General features: G+C 48.5%; 1 protein-coding gene across 2 annotated transcripts in view; it reads right to left on the bottom strand.

The window, feature by feature from the left end:
* The window catches only part of CHD7 (chromodomain helicase DNA binding protein 7), a 1,412,705-nt gene that overhangs the window by 30,477 nt on the left and 1,367,270 nt on the right, over positions 1 to 14,958 (bottom strand). The window lies entirely within an intron of this gene.

The following is a 14,958-nucleotide window of genomic DNA, read 5'->3' as shown; positions in this document are numbered from 1 at the left end:
TGCGTCCTTCAGATCCACAGAGTACATCCAGTCATCCCTGCAGTGTCTCCGCAATAAGCTCTGGGGTAACCATCTTGAACTTTTGAAGAGGGATGGAAAGGTTCAGGGTGGAAAAGTCCAATACAACTCTCAGGCCAGCCTGGTTCTTCTTGTGTATGGTGAAAATCCAGGAGTAGAAGCCCATACCCCGCTGTGAGGTTGGAACTTCTTCCACTGCCTGACTCTCTACGAACGATTGAATTTCCACCAACAGAGTTGTCCTAATCTGTGGGAGTGGAAGAAAGGGAGGAACCGGTAGGCAGTAGCCCGTGGACACTACTGGTAGGATCCAGGGGTCTGCGAACCTTGTGCGCCAATACTGTGCGTGAAGGGCAAGCCTGCCCCCCACCGGAGAGGAGCGTCATGCCTTTTGTCACTGAGGATTGGGCTGAGGCAGGGGAATGAAAGAAACCCTTAGTCCCCGCCTTGTGCTGTTTGCGGTGGTGCTGACTTGGAGATCGGTCCGGCTGCCTGGACCTTCATTCCAGGAAGCCCCAGAACCCGCTGAAGGCCCGCCCCTTTTCGGAACGCTGGTGCGTCTGGCTGTACGTCTTGGGCGTGGACTTTGTGAGGATAGGTAAGCATTTTGAAGTCTGGGAAATGCTTTCTTCTCATCAAGTTCCTCATCAGTGGGGGAATGAAAATGGTCGCTACCCTTGAATGGAAGGGCTAATATGCGCTTCTGGACGTCCAAGTTGAACCCGTTAGCCCGAAGCCGGGCAGTTCTCATATCCGTGGCGATGCAGATGGCACAGCCAGAGGTGTCTGTGACACAGTGGACTCCATGATGTGTTGAGCCTCCATCTTTGCTTTTGCCAGCCCCTCCTTGAAGGGCAGCTGACTCTGTACCGGATGTTCCGGAAGAAAGTCTATTTCCTGCCAAAGCCTTTGATTCACGGCTGAGAGCATAGCGCCCACATTAGACTGATGAAGGTGCACTGAGGCGTTGGAATAAACCTTCTTTCCATATGCCTCCAAGATCTTCTCCTCCTTGCCTAGTAGCGCCAAGGACAAGGTAGCAGAGGAAGACTGCAGCTTGGAACAGATTGAGGCTGCAGCAATCACTGAAGAGTGAGGTTGAGTGTGTGCCGACAGCAAGAGTGGATCCCCCTCCATTTGCCTGTACTTGGCGTTGATGCGCCGATTGGTAGGTTGCACCGAATGGGGTTTAAGCCATCCCTTTTTGCCCAAGGCGACAAAGTCCTTCTGCATCGGAATCCCTTGTTCTAGCCACAGGGCGTAGAGCGAGGACCTCTGCCAGGACACCAGCCTCTGGTTCTTCAACCTCGGTTGTGGCAGCCCCAATTATTCGGCCAGACCTGCGAGTCGTTCATGGAATGCCTTGGCCGAAGACGGATTGTCGAGGTCCTTCCATCATCAGTGTCCACCAGGGTGTCCTGCTGATCTAACAGTTGGAGCAGTACTGGGTACCGCAGGCTGAGGTGTGCTAACCAGAAGCCGGATGCTGTTATAGAACTGTCTGTGCTGCAGGGGTGCTGGAACCATGGGGCCCGGCACAGGCAGCTAAGGCTGCGCGGGGGCCTGAGGCGCTGGAGCCATAGGAGGAAAGACTGGGGTGCTAGTGGCGGGACAGGAGGTAGCATGTCCCTGATCACATCCCAAAGGATGGCTCCCATCTGAGGGGATCTCATAAGTTTGAGGACATTCTCAAAAAACCTGTCCTCACAAGCCAGTGGGGCGCTAGGTGGCGCAGGAGTAAGGCCCTAAGGTTGCTGAGGCTTGGGCGTACTCTGCCTTGCTGCCTGCAGGGTGTAGCTGCCCTGCGATACTGAAGGATATGCTGTAGGCCATGTACCTGGCGAAGACCAGTCCCACCTTGAAACTTGTTCTCCTACCTGTTCCCCGAAAGGGGGTGGTGTTGAACGAGCAGCCATTTTGTTGGGCTGAATGTCATGTTCCTGCGCCGTGGTGCTTGCCGCGCTGGGCCCAGCCCCCTCCAGGACTCTTGGTGGCGGAACTTAAGCCCTGCCTTGCAACTCAGGACTGGGCCTGGTAGGTGCTGTGCCCTCGGCTGTGTTGCCGGTAATTCTGCTTAGAGGCGCCCCCTCAGACATTTGTCTGGTAGTAGGGCGTATCCCCTTGGGTGGACGCCCGGTAAAAAACCCTGCTGTCCCTCAGCGGTATCACAGGCAGGATCTAGCGACCCCTCAGCCAGTAGCTGAAACAGCCTTGGTACCTGTGCTGGTGTTAGAACCTGAATGGTCCCTCCCGCTCGGACGTTTCCTTGGTAAGGAGTCCTTGCGGGGTGCGGATGAAAAAAGTAGCCCTACCTTGGGACTTGACTTATGCTTGACCAAGTTCTTCAAGTCCTCCGGAAGCAATGTTTGAAGAGCTCTCTCCACCGAGCTAACCTGTTCTTCAGGGCGCGGTGTAAGCGCATCACAATCCGGTCAACACTCCCAGCAGTGATCAGGGCCAAGGCAGCAGAGGCAGAGCATGGGGGTCAGACGTAGGGAAGAGCCCCTCGCAGGCTGGCCAACTGCTGAAGCCCGGTGAAGTCGACATGTGCCGGGGAGGAGTGTGGCGCCTGAGGACCGAGTACCTGATTGAAGACCAAAAGACAATATCCAGGAATGAGCGCGTAGAATTACAAGGCCGAAGCCAAAACCAAGAGTGCTGGTGAAAGCAGTCTGCACCCGTCGACACGGAAAAGAGGACTGGGGAGTGGCACCGATGGGAGGAGTCAGGGGAGCGCATGCTCCCAGGGCCACGCGCCTCTAAATTTAAAGAGGACGATTTTTTATAGTGAAAAAGGTTCTGTCTCCCGTCCCTAGCGAGGGACGCCCATACAGTATGGAGGAAAGGGGATGGGACCTGGCAGTAGGTTTTTTATGACCAATAGGCCATTCTCCTGTTATGACTGGATTTCCATATTCTGGCCTGCTGGACAGATGTATAGGAGGCCAACCTAGTTTAGTGACGGGAACAACTCCAGGAGCTGTAGCAAAACCAGTTCAAGGTAGCTAGGGGAGTGGTCAAGGCTAAGTGTCAGAAGGGGTGAGCCTGGTAAGGGGTCCTCAATGAATACACAGTGAAAAGTCAAGGAACACACTGACAGTTATGAAAATAATCTTTTGCCATAACACTATGAAAAAAGAATACTAGCATGTAATATCACAAACACAAAATAACTGATACATATATACAATCACTGGAGTAGGGTTAATAAAAATTTTTTTTTTAAAAAAACACCAGCAAAGGCAGGTAAGCATTAGTATGCAGCACTACTGGTCCACAGAGATACACTAACTTTAAAAGTCCATCCCCAAGATATGGGTTCTTGTGCCCAAAAGTTGACCAAAGTTCCACACAGTTTTGTGAGACGGGAAAACGTTTGCGGAGGGATTCTGGGGTCCAATGAAGAGTTCCAAGGGGTAAAGGACAAGGTGTTGTAGTGAATAAAAGTGTCCCCCACTTTTGGAATGCTTGTATAAGCAAGCATTGGCAAAGCCAACTGGTTATAAAAGTTGCTAAAAGTCACGCACCAGACTCAGATTTGTCTTGGGACTTGGCAGGTCTTCAGATGAGAGTCCAAGGTCCCCTTTTCCATCGTCAACTCTTGTCCTTGATGCCCAGGGTTTGCAGGTTCGAGCACTTCTCCGGTTGCCGACAAATGCTGGTGCAAGTACTTCAGGATGGATAATGCCTAACTCTATGCAGGGCCCCTCAGCACAGGACTGGTTGCAGGAAAGCTGTTTTGGACGATGCCCACCGACGCAAGGTCAGACTTTGCCTCCTAGCTCGGTCGCTGGAACCACAAAATTTGGCAGAAACTACTCCTGTAGCATAAGCTGTGGATCCCCAAAGTTACAGCCCTCAACAAGGAACGGTATCCCAAACTTTGAGCTGGTCAGCCCCAGATTGGGTCCGGGACCCTACCGAAGGCTCTTCGTCACAGGACACTGGGCAGATGTCGGGAATTAATGGCCCCTGCATTCCAAGGGTCAACAAATTCTCACAGGACTTCTGGAGATCACCTACATGACTGCTCTTCCATGGCAGCAGCAGAAGTTGGTTGCCAGGCCGCCTTCCAATGGGTCCATTGTCCTTACACATCTTGCAATGGACAGGATATGTGGCTCCTTCAAAGGATCTCTCTGGAACGGATGGAGGGGTCCTCTTATCCAAAAGCCAGGCAATAGCCAAGATTTCCACCACCCAATCTAAGATCTGAGACGCGCACATACACACACACAACTAATTTGCAGCAAACCCACATGGCCCTCGGGTAGCTCAGCGCAAAGCCTCAGCTTTCCCAGGCACTGGAAGTCCAAATAAGGATTTTCCTGTCCTCACAGGTAAGGAAGAAGGGTTAGTGACACGATGGCCAAGAAACAAATGAAAACCTTGTGGCCCGGCCATGTTTGGACACTAGCCACAGCAGGTAGCAAAAAGGCAGTAAAGTTTAAACAATATACACTAAAAACAAAAAGCAAAATCTAACTGCTTCCACCAGCTTACCCATTAGGCACACCTGAAGTAACCAAAAATCATCTGAGTGTTAGTCTAGGGCAAAAGAAATAAGTGCACTCTGTTGTATTGCATTTTAAGATGCATTGTACAATGATAAAACGTTACCACAAGTGGCAACAATGTAACAAGACTAAGGGAAACAATGTTTCCGAGTACCAACAGCCTGAAGGACAGGTCCGTTTCCCCATGACAACTGAGCAAAAGCCAGTGAAGTGAAAGCTGAAGGCTTCACTGCAGAAAGGTCAGGTCAGATTAAAAAATAAAAAGCAAGCTTTTGGGGGTCCATAAACATGGAGGGAAAGGTGCTGCAAAGAGAAATCTTTAAGACCTCCCAAATGTCGTCCAACAGAGGAATAGGCATTAGCGCCCTCCTGGAACACTATCGCCTCTCAAAAAGGAAACCTTCCTTCTTTTTCTCTTCAGGGACCAGACTGAACAGTTTGGCAGCCGGCGTAAACATTGTCTGAAAAGAGCCAATTTCATCTGGTGGAGAATCCCTGGAGGGCAAGTCAATGTCCAGCCGTTCACCATTGCCAGGAAGAAGACTGTCGAAATAATCACTACCCAGAGTACCATGTCCGGGTTGGTATCCATGCCCATGAACGCAGCAGTGTCCATTATGGGAGGCAGTGGAATCGACAACTGGTAAGGAGCAGATGGGGTCTGATGAGGGGGCACTGGTTGTGACAGTGAAGGTAAAGGTGAACTCGAAGGAGCATGTAGGGGCGCTGCTGTAGGCAGACACTGCTGCAATTCCCAGACAAGTGTGTGTAGAGTGGACAATGTCCATTGACAAATCCCTGGGTACAGCGGGCACTAGCACTCAGGCCTGAGGCCAAAGGCTGGTTGACCGAGCCGGGGAAGCGGCTGCAGAGAGTGAGGAGGCCCTGGAAGGGTCGGTCGAGCTGGCTGTGGTAAGCAATAAGGCCTTGAAAGTATGGGGTCTAGTTCCTCCTGCATGCCCTTTTTGGTCAGAGTAGAACTCTCCGGGGGCTTGTCAGGAGCCGCCCTAGAAGACCCAACAGTGGACATAGTGCTGGCATACCGGGTCTTGGTCAGCCTTGGAAGGGAGGGGACAGCTGGAGGCATCTCAGTCTCTACTAGCACCCTTGAAGAAGGAGGCGATTACAGGAGCCTTTGGCGACCTCAAAGGAGCTTTTGCTGTCGAAGACAAGGTCAATGTACGAGATAGTCATTGTCAGAGACAATGACCCAGATGATGGTGATCTGTGCCTCCTAGACAAGTGTGAGGACAAACGCTTTGCACGAGGATCCTGGCCGGTCAACGGTGCACTGTCTATCGAAGGAGCAGTCGATCGCCTTTCCTCCGATGAAGGGGCCAACGCTGCTCCCATCGTTGACAAGGTGGTTGTAGGCATTGCAGGTGTTGTCGACAAAGAGGAAGAAGGAGAGTGAGATTGAGAAAAGAAACACGAGGACTCCCAACACAAAAACACAGTAAAAATCTGAAACTGGCTTTCCTGGGTGGAGCTAAGCAAGACGAATGTTATTGGCTGGGGCAGTATGACCAAAAGTAACAGCAATACGCTATAGAAGGGACAAGCAGTTTTAGCTTTAAAGCAAAATATTACTGAGGAATCCCAGTCTGATGGGGAATATTCATGAGCATGTGAATCCATTTAAGATCGAATACTGGAGAATTTAGAATAATTGACACAATTGGCTAAAAACCCACAGAAAACCCATTCACATTCTGAGGGTTCCCACCCAATGGTGGGATTTTTTTAAAGTATATGAATCTATAAGAGACTCAATACTGGTGATACTTATGAAGTTTAAAAGGAATCTAAATATTCCTAATAGGACAATTACTGTCTGCACTAATATAAGATAACCAAGGGATAGTATGTGAACATGAAAAGTTTGGTTCCTGTTAGATCAATAAACAGCCAAAATGCAAAAGTAAGCAGTTGGTCTTGGGATGACACGTCGCCACTGACTGAGAAATTGCAGCTGATGTTTTAGAAAAAATATATTCTGGCCTGGGCGATGCATCTGAGCCCTGGGCTGGGAATAATGGGAATTAAAATGACACCTCCCCTCTGATCACTTCACTTAACCTCTTGTTTGCCAATGCTTCTGGTACCATTTGCTCTCTGGCCTGCTTTGTTTCTCGGCTTACACCATCAAGGAAATGTTCAGATGGAGTTACCATTTCCTTTTTCTGTTGCAGCAATGTTTGGTGGACTTCCTCTGTTAAAGTGGTGAGCACCTAGCATTTGGAGCACGGGCTGGTTGACCACCTGGTGCTGGTTTTGCATGTGCTAGTAGTTTTATAGCACGAACCTTCAACTCTCACTTGCCTACCCTGTGGCTGCTCTCTCTAGGACCAATGCCCACCACCTCAAACGCAGTAAAAAACCTCAGTTAATGGACGCAGACCTGATCATATCACATCAACTCTGACAAAAACTGCTACCTACACATCCGCATTCTCTGCAGCCTTTTTCTTACCTGACCGCAGAGTCTCTGCAATAGTGCCCATCATCCATTCACAATTAGACTATGCAAATGCCTTACACCAGGGAGCCACTGCATCACAACCAAGAAAACTCCTACGGGTACACAACATAGCCGCAAAGCTCTTCCTACCATTAGAGAACACATCTCATCCGACACCCATGTCCTTCACTGGTTCCTGAGCAGGCAACGGTACACCTTCAAGGCAATGTGCATCACTCACCGACAACAGGACGGGAATACCTGCAGCATAAACTTACATGATACAGGCATAAAGTTATCCTCAGATCAGGCGCAGCACTTCTCATCATTCCAGTGACAAAATCAACAAGATTAAGGGGTTCCTCTTGCTCAGTCCAAGCACCCAATATCTGGAACACGATCCCTTTAACCATCCATCGCATAGACCATCACCTCGCTTTCAGGAAGGCTCTCAAAACCTGACTCTTCCCTTCGACAGCTTGACAGACCCAGCCCATCTCCAGGATGAAGTATTACTCACCCCCTGATGGGAATGATGGGGCACCCAAGGAGTTAACAACTGGAGGGGGGGGGGGGGGGCACACATCGACACCCCCATTGAGAATGCATCCCAGTCAAGCCTTTATGAGCAGCTCTGCAAGATCTTGCCAACCAGTCGTCAGTCTTTCTTCAATGTAATGTCAAGCACGCCATCACAATGAAACCTAATAGTATCCCGCATGGGCACGGCCCACTCACCTTCATACCTCACAAACACTATGCGATCACACACACCCAAAACATGCATCACCACCACCAATAGAATACAGCTGAGAACCATGCAAAATTCAGACCAGCCGTTCACATAATTTGTCCCAATGACTCTCACTACCTTGACAATTTGTCACAGCACCCATTCTCTCATGTGATAACTATGGGTTGCTGCTAGGGACCTAGCCACCCCTACCCTCCTTTGTGCTGGCTAAAAATAAAACCTGCATTTTAGAAATCCTTTCTTCACCTCACATATCTCAGACTATGGTCTTCCAAAGGGCGTTCATCGCCACATCGCTTCTCGGCCATACCAATGGCAGTAGGCACTATACAAATGCCACATAATATGCATTTTAACATCCTCACTTTGCTGTGCCAACATTACCTTAGGGCTTCTGGGACTTTCACATGCTGTACTGCCTGCTTACAGTACAAGCCATGAATGAACTTGGGTTCATCAACAGGGATAATGCAGCTGTGGAAATCTACCATTTCCAAACTGAAACATTAGCACAGCAGTGAATACATGAACCAACTGAATTTGTCAGAACAATGGAACCATCACCATAGTTGCTACATCTACCACATATGTAAATGTTCAATACTGATACATTTAATACTTTATGGAGCACATCTCTTCATTTTTCTAAAGTGGACCAAAACCAATCAAAAGCATCAAACCCTTCTTGGGGCTCTTCCACCTACACAGATTGGGATGATTGTATATGCCATTTTCTAATTTGGAAAATGAGAAGAAATTCTCAGAGCCCCACCCAAGATCTCTGAATGCTTTGCTCGTATTTTAGAGCTGTGAAATGAACGTATGCCAAACATACAGGCAACTTCTTAAACAAGGAATAAGTTCCTTACCTGTAACTCCTGTTCTCCAGCATTGGTACCTTTCATAGATTCACATGCTGTGTGAATATTCCCTGTCAAGAGGTTTCCTAGATTTAATACCAAAAGTGTCTATATATTTTGAAAGCAAACTAAATAGATGTCTAAATAGGTGTGCTCGGCGCTTCCTTGAATATTCCCGGTCGACAGGCTGGGAATCCTCAGTAACATTAAAGCAGTTTACCCTTACATCTTAAACTGCATGTCACTTTAGTGCTCTAATAGAGTCATTGGGGGTCATCTTGCCGCACAGCCAGTAGACAGGTCTCCCTTAGCTCCACCCCTAGAGGCCATCTTCAGATTTGGCATAGCGCATGTGAAGTGGGAAAGAGCCAAGCCGGGTAGGCTGGAGGGTTGCATGTGAATCTATGAAAAATACCAACACTTCGCTTGAACGCGGGACGCAGCAATGATATTTGCAGTTGGGATTGAACCCTGTTATTACACTTCCAGTAATGATCAAGAGAAATAAAGTTGGATAAGCCCTGATTTGAGAAAGGCACCTTGCCGAAACACGTGTAATCCATAGGGCAGATCAATTAAACTTCCTTATCACACAACAGCAATTGGACTTAGTCTCCAGCATAATTTTTTTCTGGCGCAGTAATAAGGTGTGACCACAGCAGCCTGGTTTCCTATGAAAAATACCAATGCTAGAGAACAAGAGTTACAGGGAAGTGCTTTATTCCTTCTCCAGCATTTGAGCTTTCATAGATTCAGATGCTGTTTGAATAGGATTACAAAGCAGTACATAAATAAAAACCATATGGGTGGAGGTACAGCTGAACTGAAGGCAACCACTTGCCGTAACCACACAAGTTATGTAGCACTGCCTGTCCAACCTGGAACTCCTCCCTGAAATCCATGTTGACGCAGTAGAACCTAAAGGTATGGGCACACTTCCATGTGGCTGCCCTGCAAATATCCAACAGGGAAACGCACAATAGGAAATCTGTACTAGCAGCCACACACTAGTCGAGCGTGCTCTTGGCCTGCTCGGAAGGGGCCTGTTAGCCAGCCAATGACAGTGTGAAATACACGGTTCATTAATGCGGAACAAAGATGGAACCTTTGGCATGAAAGAAAGGGGGCATGCGTAGGACCACCTTTGATGAAGTCAAATGAGGAGTACAGGAAAGAGCCTGGAATTCACCTACCCCCCTGTCTGAAGTAATGGCAACCAGGAAGGTGGTCTTCCAGGACAAAACCCATAAAGAGGCTTTGTATAGAGGCTCAAAGATAGACCCATTAGTTTGGAGAGGAACACGTTCAACTCCAAGGCTGTGGAGGAGGAGCATGGATTGGTGCAAAAAAGTCCCTTGAGGAATTCTTTGAACTGTTGAGAGCATTGACAAGGCGTACCTAGGGAACATGTAGAACGTGGAATGGCGGCCAAATGCACTGTGATGAAGAGTGCGCTAAACCAGCTTTGGCCAATGACAGAAGGTAATGCAAGACGTCTGGTGCCTATATAGGAAATGGGCTGAGGGACATTTGCAATGAAAGCCAAAGTAGCTCCTGTGCCTCTGGTAGAGTGTGCCCAGGTGTGAAAGGTAGAACTCTTTTGGATAGGGAATAGTGTTGTATGCATTTGACTATCCATCTTGGGAATGGTGCTTTTTGAAATGTGATCGCCTTTTCTACCAGGTTCTAGGGAAACAAAGAGCTAGACTGTTTTCCTTGGGGGTTTTGTTTTGGTCACATAGCACAACATCAAGTGAGTGGAGGCTTCTTTCTGCTGAGGTTGATGGATCTTGAAAGAAGGTGGAAGTTCTATGGACTGGTTTACATGGAACTTTGAAATGAACTTCGGTGAGAAACTAGGATGTGTCCGTAGGACAACCTCGTCACGTGTATAATGAAAAAGGAGTCTTGTACATATAAAGCCTGTAGCTCACCGACTCGTCTTAAATAAGGTGATAGCTACCAGGAATGCAGCTTTAAAGGTAAGATGCTTTAGGCTGGCCTTGTGCATAGGCTCAAAGGGTGGCCCATGAGCTTGAAGAGCACAACATTTAGATCTCAAACTGGGGGAGGGTTGGCAATTGGGGGATGGTGGGTGTAGCCTCTTTACCCCTTCCATGAATGCCTTAATGACAGGGACTTTTCACCAGGACACCTTGTTCTGTGAAGTGGTGTAAGGGAATTAAATAATAGGCTGGAGTCTAGTAAGTGATGCATGTAGTGTAGAACATTCTAAAGGGCTCAGTGATTGTGATGTGCACCATATCACAAATCTTTTTCACTTATTAAAATAGCAGTGTCTGGTGTTGGGTTTTCGTGCCTCCTTGAGGATATCCATACACCTTTGTGGAAGGTTTAAGTAGCCAAACTCTGACTTCAGGAGCCAAGCTGCCAAGTTCATTGATTGTGGGTGGAGGGATGCCCCCTTGTGTTGTGTCAACAAGTATGGGCATGGGAGCTTGATTGGGTAGCACATTGCCAGCTTGAGCAGATGTGGAAATCAAGGCTGTCTCCACATAGGAGCAACCAGGATTAAGGTTACTTGTTCCTGGTGCATCTTGTGCACCACTCTGTTCAGGAGCGGAGTTAGGGTGGAAAAGCGTAAGCAAATTTCCCTGACCAGTTCATCTACAGGGCATTCCCCTTGGACCCTGGTTCAGGAAAACTGGATGCGAAGTATGAGCATTGTGCGTTTAGCTTTGTGGCGAACAAGTCTAGTGGGGGGTGACCCCATAGTGAGAATATTCTGTCTAGGATAACTGTCGAGTTGCCACTTGTGTTCTTATGGTAGAGGGCGTCTGCTTAAAGTGTGCTAGAGAACTGAGTTCCCCTGGAACATGTTGAGATGTTAGAAACATGTTCCGCTTGAGTGCCCACTTCCATATTTTTTGGGATAGCTTAGTAGAGAGTGTGTCTCCCTGCTTGTTCAGACAGAACATGGCCCGGGTGCTGCCTATGAGGACCTGCACCGTTTGACCTTGAGATGATGTTGAAAGGCACGAAGAGCTTTTGAGGACTGTCAAAGGTTCCAGGAAGTTTATGTGTCTTTGGGCAGTTGCGTGTGTCCGTGGGCTGTGTGGTGGAGGATGTGTGCCCCCATCCGGTGACAGAGGTGTCTGTAGTTCGAATCGCTTGTGCTGGTGGAGCACAAAAAGGGTTTCCTTTTAACAAGTTATCCTTGTAACACCAGCAAAGAGCCTGAACCGGGGTTAGAGAAACAAGCACTCAATCGTCCCACTGTCCGCTGGCCTGAGATCACTGTTTCGCTAACCATTTCTGCACTGGACTCATGCGTGCGTGAGGAACTAAATGAATTCAAGAGGCCATCATCCCAAGCAAACGCATTGCTTTTTGTACAGTTATCTGGCAATCAACCTTATACTGAGGTACCTGCAACAGCATATTTTCTACTCTCTCATTTGAGCTTCTCCTTTGTGTTCAGAATAGCCCCTAGAAATTGTTTTATTTGGCAGGGAACTATACTCGATTTTTTTCTCGATGGAGAAACCCAGATTGAATAGGTGGTTTGTCTTTTGTGTATTTAATTTACTAATTTGGGGAGCTTCCCTGGCGATTAGCCAGTTGTCCAGATAAGGGTATACTGGGGTGGAATTTTTGCGCAGGTGTGCCGCCACTACTGCAAGCACTTTGGTAAATACTCTTGGTGCTGAGGCGATGCCGAATGGGAGTACTTTGAACTGGTAGTGTACTCCCGCCTTCCTGAAACGCAAGTATTTTCTGTGCTCCGGGTTGCATTGAAATATGAAAGTATGCATCTTTCATGTTCAATGTCGTTCTTGGAGTGTGGTCATGCGAAACATTTGTGTTTTGACATTCCTTTGTTGGGCACATGGTAAGGTCTTTCTTTGGAACAAGGAAGTATGTTGAATAAATACCCTTGTTTACCGTGGACGATCTATGGCGCCCTTGTCAAGTAGCGCCTTTATTTCCTCAGTATTGATTGCTCTTCTGCTGTCTTCTTATGTCTCGGCGGAAGGGTGGTCTTTGTACCAGCTTGATACAATAGCCGCCTGCCACGGTGGCCAAGAGCCGCTTGTCCGATGATATCCCCTCCCATGCGTGGGTGAATTGTGTGATTCAGCCTCCTACTGGAGTGGCATGGGAGGAGGACCTGAAACGGCATGTCATTGTTTGGGAGGGCTGAGCCTCTCCAAGGTGAGGTTCTGCTTCAACCGCTGCCCCTTTTATTCCCTCTTTGAAAGTTGGATGAGGAACCTTGGCCTTGTGACTGGCCCCGGGATAAGGACTGTCCTCCTTTAGAGTAGCCTGAGGAGTGTTGCGCACCTAGGCCCCAAAATCTCAGAGTTTGGGGAACCCTGTTGGGGATAATGTCTGTTAGTTAACTGCCCAAGGAATTTAAGAGTGTCATACTCCGTCCTCCACAAATGATACATTTGGCTCTATTGCCATGTTTAAGAGGGTTGCTCGAGTCTCTAGCTTAAACCCCGACTGCCTAAGCCAGGCATGTCGCATAATGAGCGTTCCCTCAGCTATGATGCGTCATGCGTTATCTGCCATATCAAGATTGTTCTTCAGGAAGCAGTATGAGACTTGTTTGCCCTCTGAGATAGTCTTAAGCAGTGGAGCAGTTAGTGATTCTGGGACTGTTTTTGTTGTTCCAGCTCTTCCCATTTGTGCCAGACGTAACTAGCTAATGGTGTAGTATTGTTAGCAATTCTGGTCCGGTATGCTGCAGAGGATGCAACCTTTCTCCCAAACATACATTCCTTTTTGCTCTCTTTGTCTGGTGGGGCTGCTGCTGATGCCAGGGGAGTGCCTGCCCCTTTTCTGGTGGTAGTGACCACTAGGGAATCTGGTCTGAGCTGGCTCCTAATATAGAGGGGGGTCAGTGGGCGCGGGTCTGTATAGCTTCTCTATCCTTGGGTTGACCGCTCTTGTAAGATTAGGGATGGTTGGATACGTCTCTGGACTGACTGCAGGAAGGTATAAACTGGGTGCAGAACCTCTTGTTCCCCAGGATATCTTCCTCAAAGTCCTTGTCGACCTGTGTCTCTAGAGTATTGATATCGAAATGTTGTGCTTCCTTTAGTAGTAGTTCGTTGTACTGGAGTTGGTTGTCAACTGGCGAATCTGCTATCGCTGGGTCCTGAGGGTCTGGTGACCGTACTATGTAAATGTCATCATCGTAAAACTGGTCTTGGCCATAGAGTTCCCCTCTGAAACCCTGGGTCTGCTTGGTCATCATAAGCAGGGCCTTGGTATTGAGAGGGGTCTAGGAGTGCCGAGGCCAGAGTGCCTAGAGCAAAGGTGCTTGGCTGTGGCTCAAGGGAAGACATTTTGGCAGGGTGGCTCTGCCGATGCCCGTGAGGCATCTTAGAACTGCCAATTGGGGTGTCTGCCCATGAAGTTCACGAAACAGGACATTCTGCCTAAAGTCTTATTAAATTGTTCTGGTATAAAATAGCATGAGGGTGGGAAACCCAAAATGACAGGGGCCTGGGAGGGAGTGACAACCTTAACAGGCGTTGGCTGCGAGAGAGTGGTATCGTTATGGCACCTACGGGAATCGACAGCGTTAGAAAACTGTCTGGTGTCCTTTGGGTAAAGGGCATAGACATTTTGGGATTTTTCTGCGACCTCGCTTCTAACAGTGTACCACCGACGTGGTTCTTAATTATAGCTTGTATTTCCAGCGTTTTCTTGGGGATGCCAAAATGCCTTTTGCCGCCTGTTCTTTGGCACACGAAAAGAGGGCCTTTTTATATTGCAGTGTCCGGACCGACCTTCGTTTTGTTATTGGGATCTGCAGGTCACAGGAGGTAGGTTTCCCTGCCATTGGATCCAGGTGCCCAGGAGCTGCAGGTGCAGGAATTAGCGACTGCAGGCGTCTTTCGCAGTTGAAGATAAACTTCGAGAGAAGGATCCCTTGATGCTGGGATGCTGAAATTTGGAAGGAAGGCGACTTATCCCACAAGCTGGCGACCACCAAAGTTCTGGCGATTAATGATTCTGTCTAGGTAGCCAACTGGAGAGCTGCTTAGTCCACCAGGTGGTCCAGGGACACTTCCGAAGGCTCAGGACTGCTGGAACCTCGAGAATGTGTCGTGACTGGCTAGTCCCACCAGTCAAAGGGTTGAAGCACAGCAGAGGGCCTTCGCAGATCAGGTAGTTCAGCAGTGCTTCAACGGGCCAAACACAAGAAGGGATGTCCGGCCTCTTCGGGAGTCGTCCACAAATCTTCAGTCGGCTGCTCTTCTACACAGGCTACACAGGCTACTTGGCTCAAATGTGGATCTGAAGCAATGGCTGCAGACATGCTCTTCTTATCCTAAATCTTGGCTGGAAGCAAGTCAAATTGCACCAATT

This window comes from Ambystoma mexicanum, chromosome 5q (genome assembly GCF_040938575.1).
Source record: "Ambystoma mexicanum isolate Mex_15411 chromosome 5q, UKY_AmexF1_1, whole genome shotgun sequence".
NCBI classification, from domain to species: domain Eukaryota; kingdom Metazoa; phylum Chordata; class Amphibia; order Caudata; family Ambystomatidae; genus Ambystoma; species Ambystoma mexicanum.
The sequence above is the reverse complement of the archived record's forward strand: the minus strand, read 5'-3'. Positions and strand labels throughout refer to the sequence as shown.